The following is a 24,457-nucleotide window of genomic DNA, read 5'->3' as shown; positions in this document are numbered from 1 at the left end:
AGAGAGAGAGAGAAGAGAGCGAGAGAGAGGCACACAGGCAACTGACAATACACAACGTTTTTTCAGACACACATACACTTAGTTTTTGCAGACTTGTCTTAGTGAGGTATACATGAATATATGAAATGTATAAACAAAAATGTGTGTTTCAGCAATCATTGAACAACCAAGCAAGGAATTGCAGAAGTAGGGGACCCGCCGTTTCTTGGCCTCAAACTGCCACAGGCACTTCCTAGTAGCCTAGGCTTCTCCCTAGTCCTCCTCCTGAAGTCATGGAGATAATAAACACCAACACAGTTCTGAACTCCCAGTCTAGTCGGCTTAATGGCACTTAAAGGGCTACGTAGGTCACATCGCCACCGACATGAGTACGGTGCACATTAGATTCCATTGTTCTCAACACAACTCCACACACCAGCATCACAATTTGCCACCGCTGCCAAGTAAATTACCATTCAGTTCTATTGTGTCGATGCTGCTCCATAACCTAGGCGCTGATGTGTGTGGCAAGTGACAGTGCACTTGGCGCCGATGTCGGCTCAGTCGACATGAAATTAAACTATCACCAACGCACTTCAAATTTAAGCTAGCCTAATCTACAAGATAAACATGGTTTACACTCCTAGACTATTACATGTGAACTGAACATAGTTAATGAAGATATAGACTAAGCTATTTCTGTTTGTTATGCACTTCATTGAAATGTGCTGTGCTTTAGGCTACATTTTGTATATGCACTTGTGCATATTTCTTAATATGAAAGGTTCATTAAAATAATAGCATTTTAGGTAACACTCCAAAATAAGGTGCCATAATAAATAGCAAACTAGTAATTACCTAACCCTTTGTTAATATTTGTTAATTGTTACTAAAATATCTATTTGGCACAAGTTAATAGTTTTTTCATCATTAATTAAATATTAGTTGTTTGCATAAAATATGTATGTTAATGTTTTAACAAATCTATTAACTAATATTGTATTAATATATGTTAATAGTTAACTAAATATATTTTTGGCACTAATTAACAGTTATGTCTTACATAATTTAAATGTTAAATGTTTATTTACAAACTATATGCTAATATAAAAGTTAATGACATATTATTATTTATCTAGCTTTTCTGATTAGCTTTGTGGAGAATTTATGGAATTTATGGTTTATGGCTTTATGGTCTTGTGGGGTGTATAAGGCACCCTACTGCCAGTGGTTGGTTGTGTGAGAGTTTGCGCTCCTTTTCTTCCACTTCATCCTTATTGGATACCTTTGTGGTTGGCTGTCCTGTAATTGGTGACTCTCTGTCTAGTGTTTGAAAGTAGTGTACTCTTTGCCTTTGGAAGTACTATTTGGTTGCTGCTTGAATTTGGTGAATTCAGGGGAGGGGGGTGTAACAGAGTTAGAAATGTAGTTTAGTGTTTGTATGTGATTTTCGCCGTAATTAAGCAGCTTTATTGAGATTGGTGTTTTGGAGCCCCCTTTGGAGAAACGCTACACTGCAGCTCTGCTGCGTTTTGTCCTTGTATTGTTGCCATAGCCGATCAGAAGTGGTATGCTTTGCATTGCGTAGGTTGACTGTAAAAAGCTCTCCTCACTTTGTTTTAATTTTGTAACTGTAAAATGTTGTTTAAGTTGAAAACTTTGATATACCACCTGTATTATGTTACTTTACATGTATTGTTAAGAGTTGGGTGCAATTCTAGCAACTTAGAAAACGTTTATTAATGTTTTCATTATGACCACGAGTTCATACACTAACGTGACTAGCTGTAAACTAACGAGTCTAACGTGACTAGCTGTAAACTCCGCTAGCAACTTTCCATGCATTCAGTGTAGTTTAGCTTAGTGTGCATGAAAAGTGCAATTCAGTCTAGCAGGAGATGAATGTACATTTAGCATTATGTTTATGCATTACCTCCGTATGGTCTACGTCTGTGAGTGTTTAGTGAGTCTCAGAATATTAATAAACTGTCGTTCTGTGCACCTGAACATTCCATGTCGCATTTTTCCCTTGCTAGTAGGGCTGACAGTGATGGTATAGGAATGATGCATGTAATATAGCCCATTCAACTACTTGTTGTTTTGTTTGAACTTTTCCTAAAGGAATAAATTTGATAAGCCAGTTTTGGTCTCAGTCCCTTCACCGTCTGACTAGTTATATATTACTAATATATTAACAAAGCTTAACCCACTTTATTATAAGGGTCCCCCATACCGATAGTTATATATTACTAATAAATTAATTAAGCTTAACCAACTTTATTATAAGGGTCCCCCATACTGATAGTTATATATTACTAATATATTAATTAAGCTTAACCAACTTTATTATAAGGGGCCCCACGCGTATAGCTATATACTACTAATATATTAATTAAGCTTAACCAACTTTATTGCAAGCGGTTCCGGCGCCGACAACAGTGGCAGCATGTCAAGGTAGCTCCGTGTTTTTTTCTTGAATTTCCCCTTGGGGATCAATAAAGTATCTATCTACTGTATCTATCTATCTATTGTAAGGGTCCTATGGAGAGCTGTTCATATTGGGATAGGCAGAAGCACAGTTTAATAACAATTAGTTAAATAATAATAAGTCATGAACTCTTCTATTAACATATAGTTTGCAAATAAACATTTAACATTTAAATGATGCAAGAAATAACTGTTAATTAGTGCCAAAAAGACATTTAGTTAACTATTAACACATATTAATACAATATTAGTTAATAGATTTGCTAAAACATTAACATACAGATTTTGTGCAAACAACTAATATTTAAAGGAACCGTATGTAAGATAAATATTTCAATTAATCATAAAATGGCCCTGATATGTCACTAGACATTAAGAAATCATGTTCATTTCAAATACTTATATCACTGACAACAGTAGTCCAGCCAGGATATTGTCATTTAAAAAGTTAAGTTGCAGCCCTCAACTGTTGTTGATGTTGTGTTTTGTCATGCCATGTTGTGTTTTGGCCTGATGCGCCACCCTCCACCTATCTACTAATCAAGTCAGTAGTGTTTCGCCATCAGGGTTGGCAACCTCGAGTCAGGGGGGAGGGGGAGGGGATACACCGCTCTCCAGTATTTTGAAAGTGATTGCAGTACCAGTTTTGGCCACAATCTTACATATGGTTCCTTTAATTAATGATGAAAAAACTATTAACTTGTGCCAAATAGATATGTTAGTAACAATTAACAAATATTAACAAAGGGTTAGGTAATTACTAGTTTGCTATTTATTATGGCACCTTATTATGGAGTGTTACCGAATTCTAACCATGTGAAAAAATAATCACGATTAACTATAGAAATTCAGCGACTAGTCATGATTAGAAAAAAGAAAAAATGAATCGTTTGACAGCCCTAATTATGCATGAAGTACATCTAGTTTAATCACTATCCTCCTCTCACTCTTTCTCTTGCTGCCAATCAAACTCTTTTTCCACAGCACCTCACTCAAGCCATTTCTTTTATTTGTCAGAAAAACTTGTCGTTCCAGAGGCCAGAATCAATCCAGATTTTCATACGTTGTACACTCATCCCGAGTCATTTTGTTTCTCCACACATCTCCTTCACCCTTCCACATTGGTCTAGCGATCAATTTTTCATTTTTCTAATCATTGTCATACGTGGCGGAGTTTATTGGCAACTTAGAAACTCGAATACACGAGTAACTACTCCCTGTGCTCTACACAGAGATGAAATTATCACAGGGGGTGTGAGGAAGTGATGATGCAAGAACGAAAACATAATGAAACCAGACAGAGAGACATACACATTATCCATAGAAACACACACAGAAACACACACACACACACACACACACACACAGACCAATTACACTCATAACTCCCCTCTGATGAGATAACCATTATTGTTGTTGTTGTTATTGTTGTTGTTGTTGAAAGAGTCTGCATGTGTAGTACTGATTTGTCATTGTTTGCATTGTTTGTTGTTCACTGTCTGTATGGAGAGAATTTCTGTGGCTATCCATGTTTCTTGTGTTGTATAGCTATGTGCACTATGAGCTTTTCCATGCAAAAGCATCTTCTGCCTTTTCTCCTCCAGAACGTTCTGGAAGGCATGGTGTTTTAACGAGCACCCCCTCCACCACACACACACACACACACTCTCTTTCGCTCTCACACACACACACACACAAACCTCACTGCACTAGTGCTATCAGTGTGATTCTGCTTCAGTAGAGCCACAATCTCTCCCAGTAGAGTAGCTCTCCCCAGAGTGATACCCCCTCTCCTCTCCTCATCTCTCTCCCTCCCTCCACCTAGCCCTCTGTTGGTCTGTCTCTCTCTCCCTCTTCCCTCTATCGCTCTATCTAACCATCCATGTGAGTCTCTCCCTCTTCCCTCTCTTTCTTTCTCTCTAATCTGTCTCCCTTCTTCCACTCCTGAAATTCTATCACTCATCTTTCTCACTCACTCTCATCCCTCTTTTTTCCTCCACATTCTCTTGTTCTTCTTCTCTCTCTCTCTCTCTCTCCTCCATCTCTTATATGTGTCTGTATAGGAGAGGCCTACTGATATAGAGGCTCTGGTACGCAATTTGCAAGCCAAGCCCGTGGCATCAGATATCACTGGCAAAGTAATTGTGTATAGGACAAGTATCTCTCTTTCTCTCTCTGTGCGTGTGTGTGGAGATGTTAAAAAGAGAGAAAATGACAGTGGAAATTAAAGCTGGACCGATGTAAAGCATTTGTGACTAGCATGATATTACACACATTTCCTAAAGAGAGAAATCCAAAAGATGATTTGTCCTTGTGCGTGTGTGTGTTTGTGTGTGTGTGTGTGTGTGTGTGGGGGGGGGGGGGGGGGGTGAAGAGGTTGATGAGAATTTTGTCAAAGGCTGTTTTTTATTTTATGTCACTTGAATAGGAAATAATCTGTAAGTGTGTGTGTGTGTGTGTGTGTGTAAGCGTGCGTGTGTGTCTACATGTGTGGCAGGTTGGAGAAATTGAATGGATGAAAAATGAATAAAGACACATACAAGAGATCAACCTTCCCGCATGGAACCCTCACACTAATCAAGACAAATTATAGACACATCCTACAAATCACACACACACACACACACACACATGCCCACATTCTCTATGTTACACAAACACACACACACACACACACACACACACACACACACAGACACCATTAGAGCTGTTCTTAACTTCTCAGCTGTCCCCTGTTCACTGTTTATATGATGTGTGTGTGTGTTTGTGTGTGTTTGTATGTGTGTGTGTGTATGCGTATGCGTGTGTGTGTGTGTGTGTGTGTGTGTGTGTTTGTGTGTGTGTTTGTGTGTGTGTGTGTCTGGGTGGGGGGGGGGATGGGTGGTGGTAGATTCATCTTAATTTCACCCTTACTCTCATTTCCTTGTATTTCTTTCATTTTTTTTATTGTTTTTTCATTTCTTTGTCTCATTTTCTTGTGTGATGACAGCACCGTCGAGATGATGAAGAATAGAGTTGTGGCTGCACTGAACAGACACAGACACACACACACACACACTCACACACACACACACACACACACACACAAACACACACACACACACACACACACACACACACACACACACACACACACAGAGTTGTGGCTCCACTGAACAGACGGATACTGATGGGACTCAAAGCCCTGTAGGTGTTATCTTTAAGTGGGAGTGTAACTTCATTTGCAAGAACTTCGATGGGGAATCATTCGTTTTGCTTCTCCCTTGCCAACCTGCCTTGTTGACATCGGCGGAACACCGCATTTATATTTCATCCAGTCTCGACACCGTGGTGGGGGGGGGGGGGGGTGTGGGGGATGTTCTCCGATAACCCGTTTGCGGCTTCGATCCAACAACCTCGCAGGCCCTATAACCACTTGGCCCAGGCGCTAGACTGCTCAAATATCAGCCGCCCACAGCACAACACATTAAAGGGGGTGTATTTCTCAAAACCTCTACTGCGGCGCTAGCTGTGTTCTAAATTTCAGGGCTATGTAAAAAAATAAAAATAACGATGGTAGAACGTGGCACGCTGCAGTGTAATTTGTGCTGGCAAGTGTACATCAGAGGCGATTGCTCTAAGACTACAGGGGAAGCTCAGCCTCCTCTAAAATATCACGGAAAATATCGCATCAAATAACACTATTACATTAGCTTCTAGCCAGTGGCGTAACTATAGTAGGTGCAGCAAGTGCAGTCGCACCAGGGCCCGTGACCTCCCGGGGCCCGTCGCTACCCCCGCCCTGCCTCCTTTTTTTTTTTTTTTTTTTTTAGAACTTTAGAATGTAAGAGCACGGAGAGTGAAGCGTCACTTTGACGATCTATCGGAAGATGAGCGCTTAACCGATGCAGAGAGATACTTCCAAGTGCAGGTATTTAATGCAACTCTGGACATCATAATCAGTCAGCTCTCCCAAAGATTTGCAAGTATGCGGGAAACTTGTCATGTGTTTGAGTCTTTACGTCCTATGACCCTTCAACTCGCAGGTGATGATGAACTGCTTGAAAAGGCAAGACGTTTGTCAGACCATTATAGCAGGGACATTGCACCGACATTCCCAACACAACTCCTCTCATTCAGGTCTTGCTTTAAGATTTCACAGAAGTCATCTATTTTTCAACTTGCCAAAATGCTGGTGGTAGATTATGACAGTGTAACATCCACATTCGGGGAAGTGTGTACTCATGTTGTTTCTGACATTGCCTGTGACTGTGGCAACAGCTAAGCGATCTTTTTCCAAACTCAAACTTATTAAGACCTATACCTAATAAGCAGCATGGGGCAGGAGAGGCTCCGTGGGTTAGCTATCCTGTCCATTGAAAATACGAAAGCCAGAGCATTAAATATTGGGAACACCGTTGACGATTTTGCACAACGAAAGGCTCGTAAGATGGCCTTCTTCTAATGGCCTAATTCACGCATATTGGGGATTGTATGCATATGAATGATTTTATTTGGTTTCTGGACGGTTAAATAAGTTAGGCTACATTAAGTTTTGTTTCTGCGCAGTGCGAGTTTATAAGCAAGCAATCTACGCTTGCAGTTTCAGCAGAGGGTTGAAGAAGCGCATTGAGTGTTCCCATAATTCCATGCGAGTTGATGTTAATGCAGTAATATTAGATTACCCTGGCCTGCAGGCTGTTAATACAATTATTTTTTTAATGTTTTTACATGTAATGGATATGTAGTAGTGTGTTTTTTATTTCAAATTGTAATCTGTAACTACTAAACTACTTCGGTGCCTCAGGCCCTTTGCATAAACAATTGAAGTCACCCTTAATGTGTATTGCATGTATCAGAGCTAATTCATCCTGGGCCAAAGTTCGTCGGTATGGGGCCCGCTTAGCGCTCTCGCACCTGGGCCCACCATTGGCTTGTTACGCCACTGCTTCTAGCCTACTATTCCAACTAGAACATGCTGAAAACATGTTCATCTTCATGGCTAGTTTGTTCAGTAATAAGGTTTTGTCGGTCATTTATCGTGATTTCGCACCCGTAATACTTTGCTGTGACGACACGATCCATCAAAAAACCATGCAAAAAACCCATAGACGCTCGGCTTCACTGGACTTTCAATGGCATTTACAGAGTGGGCTGATCTCAGTGCAGAAATGCTACACGTTTATTGGACAAGCGCCACAAAATCGTTATTTCCAGGGAAGCCCGGCGTCTCTGGGAGTGAATGGGTCAGTGGGATGGCCTGGACGCCGAGTTTCTGTATGATGATTAGAGGAACCGTCATATAGGCTGGACTCTTTTTGATTGACAGCATATGTCGCGATCTGACAGGAAGTGGTTCAAGTTCAAGGGATGCGTTAACGTTAGTGTTGACAGGAGAAGTCGAGAGGCAAGGCAAGTTGCAGCTCAAATTCTCATAATTTGGGAGCAATACATTCGGTCGGTTTCTATTTGGCTTTGTAAATAACATACTGTAAATAAAACCGTAATGTGGAGTTACAGAGTTTGTGACTTGCTTTTGTTTCAGTTGTGTATTTAGGCTAAGGTAGGTAGCGCTCTATATAACGGTGTAGGCTACATGATGCCATGCAAACTCTATAGCCTATTGTTTGGCCTATTCTGGGTTTTGGGATAATTTTTGCCCGCAAAGAACAATATATCACCCTAATAATATTAATTAAATAATTGACCAGTTTTATCAGACCTTCCCCTGTTCCAAAGAGCAGCAATCGCCACTGGTGTACGTGTCACGTAGCGTATGGTTTGTTTTCCAGGCGTCATGTGAGGTTTGGGGGCTGAGCTCATTTGCACTGTATAGTTTAGAATAAATTTCCATTAGCGATAGGCTTTAATATTGCCTCTTGAAATGCCAAGCTTGCATATGCAATAGAAAAACACACACAAACCTATATTTTGAAGTCCATTAAATAGGATTAAGTGACAGTTAAAGCTTGATCTTTGGTAGTGTTGTCGTCTGAGTTGCCTGGAAGCAACACAGCTTTAAAAATGTCATATCTCCCGTTTACATTATACAAAACAACCTGCTGAAAATTACCACTAAATGTGTGAACCAATAACAGGAAAGCCACTGGTCTTTTTTTTCTTTCTTCCTTTCTTTCTCATTTCAACTGTTCCCTTTTCTCAGTGTGCGTGCATGTGTGTGTGTATGTCTGCGTGTGTGTTTGTGTGTACGCGTGCGTGTGTGTGTGTGTGCGTGTGTGTGTGTGTCTGCATGCTTGCTTGTATGTGTTCATGCTTGCTTGTATGCTCCTGAAGGCTAATTCAGCTAATTCAATGGTATACTCCTAAAGGCTGATCTGATGGTAGTGGTGTATTTCTCTGTTGGTTCTTTGCATTATGCATGCACACCAGGCTACTGGTAGTGGAAGGCTAATTCAGCTAATTCAATGGTATGCTCCTAAAGGCTAATCCAGCTAATTCAATGGTATGATCTTGAAGGCTAATTTAGCTAATTCCATGTCATGCTCCTGAAGGCTACTCTGTTGGTAGTGGTGTATTTCTCTGTTGGTTCTGTGCATTATGCATGTACATTCTGGATGTTTTACTGTGAAGGAGGGCTCAGTCTCAGCATCATTTTTGTAATGTAAAGCCGAGATGTCACGAGCCAAATCAAAAGGACAAGGAATGGGAGCTACTGTATGTGGTGGTCAGATCATCCCTTATTCAGTTTGGATACTCTTACACTGGATCCTGCACCCATCCAATTTGGGCCTGGGATGGGCGTGGACTTGCACAGCTTCTTTGTGTACTCTGATTGATTGTTGATAGGCCACACTGGGATGTGCGTGGACTTACACAGCTTCTTTGTCTACTCTGATTGGTTGTTGATAGGCCACACTGGGATGTGCGTGGACTTACACAGCTTCTTTGTGTACTCTGATTGGTTGTTGATAGGTCACTGTGGGAGTTTACTACCAATAGCTAAAGGAGTTGAGCATCTTTCCTGTGTATGTCTGAAATCATCAGTAACCTTTTCATCACTGTATCTACCTCTGCAGAGCCCTATATAGAAAGAGTTTGGCCAACTAGGGAATCCAATGGGCGCCATGGCCTACTGGTTAGCGCTTCCGACTTGTAGCTGGAGGGTTGCCGTTTCGAACCCTGACCAGTAGGCACGGCTGAAGTGCCCTTGAGCAAGGCACCTAACCCCTCACTGCTCCCCGAGTGCCGCTGTTGTTGCAGGCAGCTCACTGTGCCGGGATTAATGTGTGCTTCACCTCACTGTGTGCTGAATGTGTTTCACTAATTCACGGATTGGGATAAATGCAGAGACCAAATTTCCCTCACGGGATCAAAAGAGTATATATACTTATACTTATGTTGGAGACCAATATTTCTACCCCCCCCCCCCCACACACACACCCTTATATCGGTCTCTCGGTGTGTGTGTGTGTGTGTGTGTGTGAGACCTTATCTCAGTCTCTCTTTCTCCCTCTCCATTTTTCTCTCTACCTCTCTCGGTCTAAGCCTCTCTTTCTCCTTGTATGTTTCTGTATCCTCTCTCTCTCTCTATGTCTCTCTCTCTATCTCTGTCTCTCTCTCTCCCATCCATCTCTCTGTAAATAAAGCCTCATCTGGGATGTTAATCATCTCTTTGTTTGTTTGACCAAGAACTCTCCAACGCCATTCATTTTCCCTATTCAATTACCCGAGCCAGGAAGTAGCAAAGGAAAAAAGGGAAGCGAAGAAGGAAGGTGTAAAAAAAGATGAAAAAGAGGGGGATGAAGAGGTGAAGACAGAATGAGAGAACCCATGACGACCTCCCCCGTAATGAGATTTAGGGGCCGTGAGTGCATATAAATTGATCAGAGCCTGAAGTTGCCATGGTGTGTGTGTGTGTGTGTTTCTGTGTGTGTGTGTGTGTGTGTGTTTCTGTGTGTGTGTATGACGTTTGATGAAGACCGGACACTTCGTTACAGAGATCTTAACCAGACATGACACCTTTTGCTATCTTCATTTCACACACACACACACACACACACACACAGTTCACTGAGTTAATAGCTCCCTCCCACCGGTTCATTCTCATATAATGTAGCAAGGCAGCGCCAGTGAACACCACTGATCTGTGATGGCCCTAGATATTGCCTCTTGAAATACCAAGCATGCATATGCATATCTTTATATAAAAAATGCACCTATTAGAGTCATCCCTCAAACATAACACAACACACACACACACAAACATCTTATCATCTGAGGTGAAACTGCTCACATGATAAAAGAGATAGATAGATAAGAAGTAGCCAATAAATAAACTGGAGATGCATAGATTCAGAATGAGAATCAGAATCAGAATGAGAATCAGAATCAGAATCAATAGATTCATAGACACTTTTACATAGACAGGTAGATGGACAAGTATGACATATGGAAACCAACATAGATGGATGATCAGAGGAAATAAGAAAACCTGGGCATAAAATATGAAATTTCAGAAATGGAGTTTATCCACCTCTTATTATAGTTTATCCACCTCTCAAAAGAGTTTATTCGCCAATTGCAGCTTTTAACATGAATAAATCACACTGTAGTATTCACATTCACAATATGTACACTCATCAACACTCTAGGAACCATTTAATACCATTGGTATTGTTATAAACATTGGACAATAACCTCCACCATCATCAAACATGTTCTGAATTTCTTTTTAAAAATTCATAGTTTACCCGCCTCTTATTTAACCACTACGCCCCTGACATGAGCCTAAGTATGACCTTTTTAATGTATTACATTTTTCATTTAGTGCAGAATAATCACTTTGCATTAATACACAACTGAATGTGGTTAATGGAGGATAATAATGATTGTTTATTTTCTGACTGCGGTATAAAAGTATTGCTATTGAACATTCACAGATTTATTTAAAAGCCTCATGGGGTAGAACTGGTGAAATATTTCATCAAACATTTAGCTAAACTAAAGAGTAAAAACAGGATTTATGATTTTTCAATCGTTTCTAAAAATGATCGCTTCCACAAATGGCCCGAGGAAACACTCCAGGTGTTTAAGTAGAAAAGAGAGAGAACACACACACACGTGTGCACACACATACACACGCACACACATGCACATGCACACACACACAGAGGAAAGGACTGGAGGCAGTATCAATTTAGGAGGTCTGTAGCTCATGGACACAAACTAAGCTGCTAATGTACTGTAGTAAGTGGTTGAGAGACAAGTGACGAATGTGTTGATGACGAGTTGATGATGAGTGTGTTGGTGACGCTATGGTACCTGTGAAAATGAATTTCATCTCAGGGACAATAAATTAACTAACTAAGTAAGTACGTAACTAACTAACTATTATCAATGTGGAAATGCAAACAGTCTTATAATCATGTCAGCTTTATGCCATTCCTTGCTTATTAGCAAGGGTGTAGTGGTTCAATAAGAGGTGGGCAAACTATGAATTCTGTGATCACGGTAGGATAATGTTTAAACAATAGCTATAACGACTAGGAGAACGACATTGTTGGGGATCACTTTCAGAGCGATTTTGAGAACGATAAAAAGCTGACAGTCAATCAGAGTCCATCACATTTTAGCCATCACATTCATCAACACAAAGAGAGACTTTTCTTACCATTTACAATTGCAGAGGGACATGGCCGTGTCATCAATATCGCATTAATAGCATAATCTGCTGTGAAGCATTGTAGATTATTAGTTTCAAATTATTTATTATGTGTAAATTATTATTTTCATTAAGAATCCTTCAGAAGACACCACCTTAAATGGCAATATGCTGCTACCTGCCACATTGAAACCAATGAATTAATCTAAGGCCTGGGCTACACGGGGCCTGCAAGTGATACGATTTGTTCATGGAGCGTAAAAATAGTTTTAGATGACTGGTCTATTTATTTTGAACGTACACACTGCTATCATGTCTGGTGTAGCCAGTTTCATTGATTACAGTGGAAGCTAATAGAGTAGGCCCTACCGAAGTGTGACGTTCCGTTTCCATGACGGCAGAATCACTGGATCTAAACCAGGGGTCTCAAACTCAAATGAGCTGGGGGCCAATTCTGCCAACGTCATCTGATTGGAGGGCCGGCTATTTCTGAAAATGCAATGTTCTTTTTTTCAAATACCACACAAAACTGCAAACAGAAAGTGCAAGTGTTTTTATATAGTTTTATACACCTGTGCTAGCAACCTTAGCTTATAAATAAAATAATGATAAAATAAATATTAATACAAATTATAAAACAAATGAAAAGCATAAAAACAGGTATGTGTGTGTTTCACACCAAATAAAAATATTTCCTCTCATAACTTTTTTAAACCTGGCAAACTATAGGCGTCAGGGTTAAGAAAGCAACACCATTGGATTTTTATATCAAAATGTCAAAAGGCCATGGCTTGAAAGTGGTCAAAGATCAAGTCCTCTCAACAATCTTTGAGTAAAACAAAAGTTTATGAAGGGGGTAAATTTACCCATCTAATTTGCCACTGGATGGCAAGCACCTCAAATTATGCACCTTTCAGTAAATACTGCATGAACATATTTGAGCAGGTTTACTTTCCTTTTTTCATATTACCCACATAACAAATTAACAGGAAAACACTTAAGATGTATACCAACACCTAAGATGTATATGGTTTCTAAACCACAAGGCCTACAATAAAGTATTCTGGTCAAATCAGTTCCTATCGCGGGTAATCTGAGTACCCAGAAGTTCGCATCATATTGCGGGTGACTTTGTAGTTTAGAGCCCTATTTCTACTAGCCCTGCTGTCTGTACCACGTCCATTACGGACACTATCGTTACGATTACCACTGCAACCTCCAATCTATGTTGAGCAGAGGGTCGAAATAAGCATGGTATGCTTAGTGGACACCGTCGTATAGGCTACACGCAGACGCACCTCCATTCAATAGACGAGCGATCATAATCTCCAAAAGAATATTCTCCTTCAGATTTAGAATAGGTGAATAACATAGTCTACCTAAGACTTCATCACACGTAAACGTTTTTCAACATTTGGTGTAGGCCTATTTCTGCTTAATTTCTGCTTTAATTTGTGCAACACTATGGCCTGCATCGCTTCCGCGTCATTACAAATGCACGTCTTTGTGTTTTTCGCGTGTAATACAAGTAGCCTATTTCCTGAAAACTTTGCGCAGCGATTTTGGGTTTGAATGAAGCTCTGGATGTCTAGCACATAGTGGAGCAGAGTACAAATAAGATTTGTCACCCTACTTTGAACTATCTTCTATTTTAATCAGTATCGTTGTTTGTCGCAATTAAAAAGTATCAAGGGCCGGATTACATTATTATTTTGACATACGTCGCGGGCCGGAATTGGGCCGGACGCGGGCCGGATTTGGCCCGCGGGCCGGGTGTTTGAGACCCCTGATCTAAACAAACTTTCGAAGTGGCTGAAATAGCATTGAATGTAGACATGATGTGGCATCATTTCTAGAAAATAAATTGTTTTAAATGTAGGCTATAGCCATTTAAATGTGTTTTACCTGCTAGGCAGCAGCTTAGCCACATAACACAGATTCCTTGCAGGTGTAATAGAAAGAAACAAAATTCCAGTGGATATTTCACGTCTTTTCAAAGACTGGCGGCTGTTAGGAGTGACATTTTTTGCCAAAAAATAAACCCAAAACACGTCCGTGAATTTAAGGATTTTAACCGCATGCTACATGCAAGTTACATGCAGGTCTCTTTTACAGAGGAAACCCATGCTAAAATAAAACTCGAAGTCACAAATCACAAATCGTGATTGTGTTGGTATGAATGTTGTAGTATGTGATTCCTACAGTGTAAAAAATATATACTAACATCTTAGAAACTTAAAATTATTGACATAGATTAAGAAAGCCACCGCTATGGTGATTATCGTAAACATGCTACAGTAATTACCAACCATTTTGTTCGAAAATTCTAAAACAACAATCCCCACTAACACAAAACGTTAAGGGAACGTTCGGGAACGTTAGTGTAGAGGGTAGTTCGAACCAAACCAAAAACTAACGGTTAGGGAACGTTACCTAAGGGTTCCTTAACGTTCCTAAACGTTAAGGGAACCAACCAACCAAAACGTTCTCCTATGGTTGCACAGTACCTTCACACAACGTTCCCGTTTGGTTGTTATTGGTTGTTTTTGGTTGTTCTGAGTGCTGTTTTGACATGTTTATTTTAACCAGCTCCGTTTAAGTTTTTGAAGTAGGCCTAGCATATACAAGGTTTGCAGTCACTTGATATTCACTAAAAATGATTGGCCTTATGTAATCAAATTAAGATAAGGAGTAAGAGAATATATTTATTTTTAGGCTGATATCAATTTTGCTATAAACAATACTTTTGTGCTTGATTTCAGTTTTGTAACCGTATGAAGTGAAAATGCTTAAAACACGAATCTATCAATAAAACAATTTTCACTTCTACATTTCACATTTCACTTAGCTCAATATAAAAGTCCAACCGTTACACCCCCACGCCAGTAGGGGGAAGACAACGCCTGGTCTGCATTCAGAACCGATTGCAGTTTCACGTTGGATTAAACAAACAATAATACTTCGGTAAATAAAATATAAAATATTTTATAATAGTTTTCTGCTATCACTAGAATACATTCAGAACATGTTTCATTTGTTCCTGTAGCCTACCATTACCATTTTACATTCACACATGTTACATTATTTGCATTCGAGGCTTCTGATTAGGTGGCAATGACGTCAATGGTAATGCGTCTCTATTCATTCCAATTCCATGCCGTGTTAAATGTGTTATATAGCATTGTGTGATTGATTGCGCCTCTATCATCGTTAGAAACTGGAGACAATAACAACACAAGCTCCATTTCAGTTTTTGAAGTAACATACAAAATGTTTGCAGTCACTTGATTTAGATCCACTCAAATGATTGGTCTTATAAAATCTAAGTAAGGTAAACATCATATCAAGATAATATTTATTTTAGGCTAATATCAATTTTAATAAATAAAAAAATATATACTTTTGTGCTTTTTTTTACGTATTAGGTGAACTTTAAACAAAAATCTATCAATAGAACACTTTTCACAACTAAGAAAATTCACTTATTTCATTTCACAATTCACTTCAGTTCAATCAGACAGGCTCTCCCTTACACGTAGGCCTACCCCCACACCAGTAGGGGGAAGACAGCGCCTCTGCTTTCAGGTGATCGATTGAAGTCTTGTCCTGACTTCCGTAAACGGTCTCTGTTTGAATTCCGTGATTCTTGAACACCGCTGGAAGAAGTCTTGGAATGGATTACACTCGTCTTGAATTCGATCTCACGAAAGTAAGTGAAATATGTTACAGTTTCATGATGTAGGCCTAGTGGTTGTAATGCAAGGGTTTGAGGTTTAACCTTAAGTCCTTTCACTTGTAGGGCTTTGTTATATTCCGATTCTGCCAAGTTTGTAATTTACCAGAGCACATTGCTCGTTCGTCTTTGTTTGAGCTGTTCTCAACGTGTTATGTTTTGCAGCATTGTATGTTTTGTGTCATCGTGTTAACCTGCTAACGTTGATGTTACAAATAATAGCACTAGGCTACCGTTTCTTTTAATTAGTTTTAGTGTACAGTCAGTCCTTTTAGGCAAGTCACTCGGCAGCAGTGGTGTAGGCTAGTGGATATAGGCCTACTGTATGTAGCTGGATCTAGGCTACTGTGATGTAGGCTAGTTAGCTGTAGTGGGTAGGCTATACTGTGATCAACCCCAAATGTATCCTAGTCTATTTTAAGTGGGTATACTGAGATGGTGAGGCTTTTTAAGTTGGTATAACCTACTGAACAGTCCTGCATATGTAGGCTACACTAGAGCCATAGAGATGGCTATAGATAATGTATAGGCTACACTGTCGGCGGCCATTTTGCAACACAGTTGATCGGATAGACGATTCAAGTGAATAGACCTCTGAATTTTGCCTTCAAAAAGCTGAGATCCGGTAGCCTATCTTGCAATTTTTGCTATGGGAAAATAACATGGGGAGAGAATTATTGAAATGCAGACATTTTGCTCAACACACGTTTGTCCTCTGCCTTCGAGTGGTAGGCTAACTGTGATCTTCAACAGGCCTACGTTAAGACAGCAACTTAGATTTTTGCTACCCCAGACCTAACTTGCAATGTAACTGGTCATAGGTAGTTAGGTTAAATTAACACCCTGATCTCCTTATAGGCAAAGATGGCAGTTTTGGTTCCTTTTTGTAGGCGAATTTCAGAGGTCTGTTGGGAAGCATACAGGAAGGGGCGGAATGTGTGTAGTAGGCTATACACAGCTGCCATACTGGCTTTACAAACTAAGCCCATGCATTTCTATGGATGCTGTGTCTCCCCATTAGAAATTCTCTGGGCTACAATACAAAAATCAAGTCAAAAGCTGGGCCAAATATCCAGTTAAGAAAATCTGGTTGTACAGATGACTGATTGCTGCAATACTATCAATAATAGTTTTCTCTATATGGAAATACTGCTTTGCTCTACTACTGGCTCACAAAAACGTTGTTCTCTTAACGTAGATTCATACACCAAAGCTATGGAAAAATGTCAGCGGCTGATGGACACTTCTAGCATTGAGGCGGAAGAAGATGCGAGCGTCCACAAAAGGCAGTGCATGGTCACGTGATGGTAAGACCTCTTAAATACAGACTACATTATTTGCACAATTCAAATATTCTTTTTGCAATCAGTGCAGATTGTATGGTCTTTTATTTCAGATGAATCCGTTCCGCAAGCAAGAAAGCATTCCAGGATGGTGCGTGTGCCTGGAAGCCCTGTCTGTAAGTTAACATTTATACATGTATTATTTAAGAAAACCAGTTGAGTCATATTTCCTACCATGGAACTACTGACATTCATGTTTATTAACCTAGTGCATATCATGTTACTGTTCTGATGTATTTGTCTCTTCCTGCCTTTTATTAGGTCAGCAGATGTCACTGCCTCCACCACCTGCATGTGAGTTTTTCTTTTTAGCGATTGTTTAATGTAACAGCATAGGTTTATCTTTTGCAAATGTCATGTGCAAGAAACCTACCATAAATTAACTGACCAATATTCATATTTACTTTCTTTTTAGATGAGTCAACACCACACAGGCAACCAGCTCATTGCCCAGAGCTGGATGGGTCTATTATAACGCCTGCCACTTCATCTTGGGACCCAGTTGAAGGTACAGTGTCTTTGAATTTTCCATTTCCAAGTAAATACAATTTCATGACAAGGAACTTGAGAGTAAGTAACTTTTTTGTTGTTGTAAACAGCACAAGTGACTCATCACACAGAGGGAGGTGGCTTGGCCATGGAGACGGAAATAAGAGGTAAGAACAATCACTTAATTTGTTCACATATGCAGGTATATAATGTATTTAACAACTAAAACTAACACCATCCATTTTCCATAGCAATAAGGACAACCATTACCGCATGGCATAGCGAATGGACGCATTTGAGGAGAAGATGGATGAGCTGCTCATGCTCTTAAGGAGCTCCCAGTCACCTCCCTCTGCTCCAGTCGATGACATATTGCTGTCGTCCTGCTCGACAGTCACTGAGCTGCAGGAGAGGAGGAACAAAATGCCCTCCCTCCAGGACTTGTACTCTGGGACCTAAGCGGGCAGAGACCATCACCAAAGACTCCACATATCCTGCACACACACTCTTTAACTTCCTCCCCTCTGGCAGGCGCTACAGATCCCTGCACACAAAAACAACCAAACACAAGAACAACTCTTTTCCCACTGCCGTCACTCTCCTGAACTGCAGATAAGTGGGGTCATCCCCACTTTGACCGTTTACCTGCCCATTACATACTTTATCATTCCAATATACGTCTTGCACTCTACATTTGCACTATTACTTTGCACTCAACAGCCCACTCCATGTGTACTTGTATTGGTATTATGTCTTTGTATATTGTGTTGGTATCTGCCACAATGTATATTGGGTAACACTCCATAATAAGGTGCCATAATAAATAGCAAACTAGTAATTACCTAACCCTTTGTTAATTGTTACTAAAATATCTATTTGGCACAAGTTAATAGTTTTTTCATCATTAATTAAATATTAGTTTTTTGCATAAAATCTGTATGTTAATGTTTTAACAAATCTATTAACTAATATTGTATTAATATATGTTAATAGTTAACTAAATATATTTTTGCCACTAATTAACAGTTATTTCTTACATCATTTAAATGTTAAATGTTTATTTATTATTATTTACAAACTATATGCTAATATAAAAGTTAATGACATATCATTATTTATCTAGCTTTTATGATTAGCTTTGTTGAGAATTTATGGAATTTATGGTTTATGGCTTTATGGTCTTGTGGGGTGCATACGGCACCCTACTGCCAGTGGTTGGTTGTGTGAGAGTTTGCGTTCCTCTTCTTCCACTTCATCCTTATTGGATACCTTTGTGGTTGGCTGTCCTGTAATTGGTGACTCTCTGTCTAGTCTTTGAAAGTAGTGTACTCTTTGCCTTTGGAAGTACTATTTGGTTGCTGCTTGGATTTGGTGAAATTCAGGGGAGGGGTGTAACAGAGTTAGAAATGTAGTTTAGTGTTTGTATGTGATGTAATTAAGCAGCTTTATTGATATTGGTGTTTTGGAGCCCCCTTTGGAGAAACGCTATACTGCAGTTCTGCTGCGTTTTGTCCTTGTATTGTTGCCATAGCCGATCAGAAGCGGTATGCTTTGCATTGGGTAGGTTGACTGTATAAAGCACTTCCCACTTTTGTAACTGTGAAATGTTGTTTAAGTTGACAAATACTTTACATGTATTTTTAAGATTTGGGTGCAATTCTAGCGACTTAGAGAACGTTTATTAATGTTTTCATTATGACCACGAGTTCATACACACTGAGTCTAACGTGACTAGCTGTAAACTCCGCTAGCAACTTTCCATGCATTCAGTGTAGTTAAGCAGTTCAGCTTAGTGCGCATGGAAAGTGCAATTCAGTCTAGCAGGAAATGAATGTACATTAAGTTTAGCATTATGTTTATGCATTACCTCCGTATGGTCTACGTCTGTGAGTGTTTAGTGAGTCTCAGAATATTAATAAACTGTCGTTCTGTGCACCTGAACATTCCATGTCTCCCTTGCTAGTCGGGCTGACAGTGATGGTATAGGAATGATGCATGTAATATAGCCCATTCAACTACTTGTTGTTTTGTTTTAACTTTTCCTAAAAGAATAAATGTGATAAGCCAGTTTTGGTCTCAGTCCCTTCACCATCTGACTATAGTTAATATATTACTAATATATTAATAAAGCTTAACCAACTTTATTATAAGGGTCCCCCATACTGATAGTTATATATTACTAATATATGAATTAAGCTTAACCAACTTTATTATAAGGGGCTCCACACTGATAGCTATATACTACTAATATATTAATAACGCTTAACCAACTTTATTATAAGGGTCCCCCATACTGATAGTAATATATTACTAATATATTAATTAAGCTTAACCAACTTTATTATAAGGGACCCCACACTTATAGCTATATACCACTAATATATTAATTAAGCTTAGCCAACTTTATTGCAAGCGGTTCCAGCGCTGACAACAGTGGCAACATGTCAAGGTAGCTCCATGTTTTTTTCTTGAATTTCCCCTTGGGGATCAATAAAGTATCTATCTATCTATCTATTGTAAGGGTCTTATGGAGAGTGGTTCATATTGGGATAGGCAGAAGCACAGTTTAATAACAATTAGTTAAATAATAATATGTCATTAACTTTTCTATTAACATATAGTTTGCAAATAAACATTAAACATTTAAATTATGTAAAATATAACTGTTAATTAGTGCCAAAAATACATTTAGTTAACTATTAACACATATTAATGCAATATTAGTTAATAGATTTGCTAAAGCATTAACATACAGTTTTTATGCAAACAACTAATATTTAATTAATGATGAAAAAACTATTAACTTGTACCAAATAGATATGTTAGTAACAATTAACAAAGGGTTAGGTAATTACTAGTTTGCTATTTATTATGGCACCTTATTATGGAGTGTTACCGTATATTGTTGTCTATTGTACAGTGTGTCTATTTGTTGAATGTAGCACCTACCAAAGTCAAATGCCTTATGTTAATATACTTAGCTAACACTAAGTCTAATTTATATATATATATATATATATATATATATACAGTGAGGCCTTTTATATTGTTTTTTTTGTCTTTTGATAATTTTATATTAAAGTTATAAGTTCCATCGATTTTGCCTGTTCATTCTTTCCTGCTAATATATAATAATGCATTACTGCTCGTGCTGTTTAAAGTAATTGGTATGCAAAGGTTGCAATATTTAGGGAAGGGAACGTTATGGGAACAGTTAGGGAATGTTAGGAGAAGGTTTCTAAAGTTTGCAACGGTTAGGGAACGTTAGGGGAAGGTTTTTTAAAGTTTGCAACGGTTGGGGAACGTTAGGGGAAGGTTCTCTAAAGTTAGATAACGTTAGGGGAACGTTCAGGGAACTTTCCATGGGAACCAAAACTTGCTCAAAAACTAACCTTAGGGTAACGTTTGGGAACCAAAAACTAACGTTTCCGAAACCAAAAACTATGGTTCCCAGAACGTTTTGGAAACCATAAATTGTTAGCTGGGATGTTTATTAATACTTCTAAATAACATTTGCTAAATGAACCTTACATTTTTCAGTAGCCATAGGTATGTAGATTTGAACAAAATCTAGTTTGGTTCTTACCGGGGCTTTTACTGCCTGAAATATCCGATTTTGTTTATCACGCTCGGAGTTTAGTGCTGGGCTGGTGGGTGCTTTTTCCCAACCTTTCTCAAGACACATCAATGGTTAGCCCGAGAATTCTCGTCAGCAATTCATCAGGTCAGGTTTGTATAGAAATTAATATTAAGTGACACATACACGTAAGAGGTTGGACATACGTGACGGTTGGTAATTAGCATGTTTACGATACTATGGTTAGATCGATTTGTTTAGATCCAGTGAAATGTTTGTTCCGGGTGGCAGAACGCAAGTGGCTTCCACTGACCTTACATAGTTAAAACATTGTTGTTGATCAAAGTTGAAACAATAACGAAAACGTGTTGTGTTTGGGGTTGTGCCGCCGGATATACAGCAAAAAGTGTAGGGTTTTTATCGATGTCCTTCAGAAAGAAAAAGAAAATTATCCAGCGGAATAAGTGAAGTTTAAAGCTAGTGGACGTCGTCAAAAGTAATGCTGCAGAGAAGATGGCAAGACGGAGGTGGCGGAGTAGCCACTTCTTACATCTGTATCCGATCCGAGCAACAAAAACCCGATCATAGCCTTTTTATTTAGATAGCAGGGAAATACACCATCTAACAGATTGTAAGTCAAACATCAACAGTCACTAAAATAACCACTCAATGGCAGGCTGAGGTTCATTTACACATTAGGCTATAGTAGGCTAGCCTAGGCTACTATGCATTTCATTTATTGCTATCTCCTTAGGGCCTTTTGCACAAAGCACCTTAAGTTTTGTCCCTTTAGTATCAACCACGGAGATTGTTTGTTTGCTAATTTGTGCTTGCTTTTCTGAGGATGCAGATGTTGGTCAATACGGGACTGTCCAAAATAATAGCAAGCGGTGTGCACATATTGTTGATAAAATCAGATAGTGAATGACGCATTACAAATCTGAGTAGGCCTATAACTAACTTTGACAAGTTTGACGGATGACACGGCAGTGACAATTAATTTCACGATGTTAGCTATAGTTATTAATGCACCTACTGTAGGCCTATCAATAGCTAATGTTAGCAATGAATAACTCAACTGGTAGGCTACGTTCAACGGACATAGTTGTAACTAGCTTGCTGCCGTAGTCTGCAACCCAAGCTTGTGATCTTATCTTACCTTAATAATTTTCGTTGACATTTATCCATTTATCAGTAAAGCCATATATAGACATGAATTGAACAACAGGCTACTAGCTTGCTAGTTAGATATTATCCTGACTGTCACCAGGGCACCAAAATAAACATTTTTTTTTAACATTTTGCCTGGCGAACCGAATCTCATGTGGTTATTTAGGCTGCTAAGGTCGTTTGTGCAACGGATTTTCTTATAAGATAAGAAAAGGAGAAAACCTTAAATACTTGAGGGAAAATGATAAGGAAACCGAAGTAGAATACTTAAATGTGTTTGTGCAGCCAATTTTATTTTAAGGGGGCCTTAAATCAGATTTTAAGGGAACCTGAACAAGGTGTTTTGTGCAACCGGCCAGTCTCTCATGTTAACTATGTCTGAATTTCCACCACGTCTGTTTTTGAATTAACTTACCTGTTGAAATGTATTAGGCCTAGGCTACGGCCGACGGTGGGTCGGTGGTTTCCCCAAGCAATTTACCATAGCATTTTCATCATTCGCTTTCAGACCTCTCAAGTCTCACGCATTGAGCGTGAGACACACGCATTTCAATGACTTCACACGCTCACACGCCACACATGGCATTTCTCACTCCGAGAAATTATTAACTTGCCCGCACAGAAATTTCTAAGGGCTATATTTGACAAATGGGTCACACAACGTTGCTGTCTGTGCGCTCATTCAGCTCAGAGAGCTGCTGTTCAGTTACTAACCTATCGGCCAATCAGAAAATAGGATTTCTCAACCAATCAGGAAATTGTTTTGTTTTGTTGCCGGGCGAACTCTGAGTTTCAGTTTCGTGAGCAGTCTCGGCCTTCGGTGAATGCATAGCGGAGGTGGTAAACGAGGTGGAGTTGGAAGAGAACCAACTGGAGGTGGAAGAGAACAGGATAATCAGGTAATAACTTCATTCATTTCAATCTCTCATTAGCTACTATAGTTTTCCTACTCGTTGTTTAAGAACAATATAATTTAAGTGTTCGTTTGAATAGTAGCTTAAGTCTTAAGAGGATGAACCGTTTGTGTTGTTTATTCAAAAAGATGTCAGGGAAGAGGCAAAAGAGCCTTCTATCCTTCTGGAAGGCTCAGCCATCGAAAGAGGGCAGGTCAGAGGCCGAGGCAGAGACTTTAGATGAGTTAGTGGAAGCAGAAAAGGAAGTGAGAGAGGAGGAGATGGCAGAGGTGAATGAAGAGGAGACAGTGGAAGTGAGAGAGCAGGAGACAGCAGAGGTGGTTGAAGAGGAGACAGTAGAGGTGGAAGAACAAAGTGTGAGTGAGAAGATGTGGAGGTCACAGTTGTCCCTAAAAAGAGGGCCTTAGGAGTGTAATTAGGCTTTTTTTTTTGGTCATTTTGTTTCAAAGGTGACTGGAATGAGCAGATTTCCAAAGCTGTCTACGATTGCCAAACTCGTGTTAGTACTGCCACACTCAAATGCAGATGCAGAAAGGGTTTTTTCCATGGTGGGGCTTAATAAGTTAGTACTGCCACACTCAAATGCAGATGCAGAAAGGGTTTTTTCCATGGTGGGGCTTAATAAAAACCAAAACCAGGAACGTGCTGGCTCTGGATGGAACTCTGTCATCTATCATGACTGTGAAAATGGCTGACATTGAACCCCAGTGCTTTAAATGGGAGCCCCCAGTATCAGTCATCAAGGCATCAAAATCTGCCACAAACACTTCACTGCAAAAAAGGCCCTTCTAGAAATAAGCCTTATATTCCTAAATCTAGTCAAATTATCTTGTATTGAGCAAAAAAATCTGCTAATGGGGTAAGCAAAATTTTCTAGGTTAGAATTCTTAAAACTAGCAAAAAAGTCTAGCCACTGAAAAATCACAATGTGCCTTAAAACTAGACAAAAAGGCTAGAATTTGCGCAAACTGAGCGTACTAGCAATGCAATCATATTTATTTGAGACTGAGTGACTTAAAATGAGGAATTTAGTCTCAAAATGAGCTGACTATTAGAATTTCTATCTTAAAATAAGATTATAACTAGCAAAAAGTATCTTAAAATAAGCATTTTATTATCTTAATTGAGCTGACTTTAAGAATTAATACCTTGAAGTAAGATTAA

This window comes from Alosa pseudoharengus, unplaced genomic scaffold (genome assembly GCF_046254945.1).
Source record: "Alosa pseudoharengus isolate Yale_2024_CS ecotype anadromous, Long Island Sound unplaced genomic scaffold, YU_APseudo_1.1 YU_APseudo_1.1_scf_20, whole genome shotgun sequence".
NCBI lineage: Eukaryota > Metazoa > Chordata > Actinopteri > Clupeiformes > Clupeidae > Alosa > Alosa pseudoharengus.
The sequence above is the reverse complement of the archived record's forward strand: the minus strand, read 5'-3'. Positions refer to the sequence as shown.